This window comes from Empidonax traillii, unplaced genomic scaffold, assembly GCF_003031625.1.
Source record: "Empidonax traillii isolate 1590-97213 ecotype Southwest subspecies unplaced genomic scaffold, ASM303162v1 scaffold1476:size153177, whole genome shotgun sequence".
In the NCBI taxonomy this organism is placed as follows: Eukaryota; Metazoa; Chordata; class Aves; order Passeriformes; family Tyrannidae; genus Empidonax; species Empidonax traillii.
In genome coordinates, this window is record NW_020956669.1 from 90096 (window position 1) to 91796 (window position 1701).

Sequence of the window (1701 nt, forward strand, 5' to 3'; positions counted from 1 at the left end):
CCTTGCCTTTCAGTGACCGGCAAGACTGACAGAGTTTCTGAGAGACAATCTCTCCAAGCATTCGCTTATCAAAGCGCTCAGTGTCGCTGCCTGACGGAGCTCAGGCCGCGGGGAACAGGGTAGGTCGAGAGCCGACCGGGGACTGCGGGTGTTGACGCGGCAGCACCAACGCGACAGTGGCTGTGCCCGCGTTCCCGGTTTCCAGGCAGCGGATGGAACATGGAAGGGAGGCGGGGCCGGGGCCCTGTGACGTGGTACAGGTGCTGGGCATTAACATTTAGCTTGCAGTTGTCCTTAGGGACACACAAGTAACACAACTAATTTCCTGGGGAAAAGGTTTCTGCTCTGGTCAACATCAAGGAATTGGTGTCACCTGCAGTTCAAGGGATACCCCAACAGTACAAGCAACAAATTATTCTTAAAAACAATCCAGGTATTAAGAGCCTGGAAAACAGCCAAGAGACAGAGGAGCTGACTAAAACTGATATTCAAATAAAAGGAGATTCCACTGGCCAATCCTCAGTGAGATCTCTCAGCTTAATGAAGGTTGCAGCCTCTTTTATCCCCTCTGCCCAAAATGCAGGTGTCTCCCTATTGGCAGGGATACTCCAGGGTTACAGACTTCCTGACACACTTACTGCATGTCCCCCATTATATGCTCATTAGGGGCTTTGAGAATCCCCAGCATTCTCAAAATGTATATTTATCTGCATATTAATTTCCGCATATTCACCCCTTGCTGCTGGTTGGTCTCTGTGTTCTGGGCACTGTATTATCTTATGCTGGGCAACTACATAACTAATAACTTTCCCCTACTACTAAGCTGTGACTACTACAGAATTTGCAAGGACATTCTACTAATTCCTAATGACACGATCCCTCAGAAAAACAGGAGACAACACCCAAAGTGACAGAGAACATGGAGGAACTAATCTCAGTGTAGTTCTCCTTATGTTTACTTTTTAAAAATCATTAAGCTCAAGAACCGTTGTTTTTTCCATGCAGTAAGCATTTTGTAAACCTGGCTCTAAGGTAAAGTCCTTAAATTCCTACTCAGCCTGTTTGTTGTGTGAAGTACATGTGTATATATTTACACATACAGTCTCCCATGTAAAAAACAGTGCCGTTTATATGCAACGCAAACAATGGGCTATTTACAAATAATGTGCTAAATTAAAACCCAAAGTTCTTTATATGCACTTGTACATGCCGTGGCTAAACAGGTTCCAGGTGCCCCCTGGACCCAGCAGAATATCTCAATATCTGTTTTTTCTGGCCACTGATCTGTTCAGGTTTCAGCGAAACTTGAACAACTCTCATTCACCTTTAGCTGTTTTACATAATCGCATTAGGAAAAAATACATAGACTAGTATGTTTGGAAAATGTTGGAGTTCTTCCTTGAAAAAAGCACAATTAGCAGGTCGCTTATTGCTCAGCCACACAGCTGTACATGTGCCTGAACTGTTGATACAGAAGACTGATGTTATCACATCCTATATTTTCTCTTTGGCATTCTCTTTCAGAATGCAGATGTGTTAAAGAAAAACACAAAGTACAACTGTAGCCGGCTTTACCTTCCAATGAAGGACACGGGTGATCTTCAAAGACAGTTTTCTGCAAGGGCTCAGTTGGTGGAGAGCCCAGTCAGTCCTTGCCTTTCAGTGACCGGCAAGACTGACAGAGTTTCTGAGAGACAATCT

General features: G+C 44.5%; 1 protein-coding gene across 1 annotated transcript in view; it reads right to left on the reverse strand.

Moving 5' to 3' along the window:
• The window catches only part of LOC114070219 (hydrocephalus-inducing protein homolog), a 68729-nt gene extending 67064 nt beyond the window's left edge, over window positions 1-1665 (reverse strand). The window contains exon 1 of the mRNA XM_027907469.1: window positions 1576-1665. The gene's annotated coding sequence lies outside the window, so the exon portion shown is untranslated. The remainder of the gene's footprint in view (window positions 1-1575) is intronic.
• Between the last annotated feature and the right edge of the window lie 36 nt (window positions 1666-1701).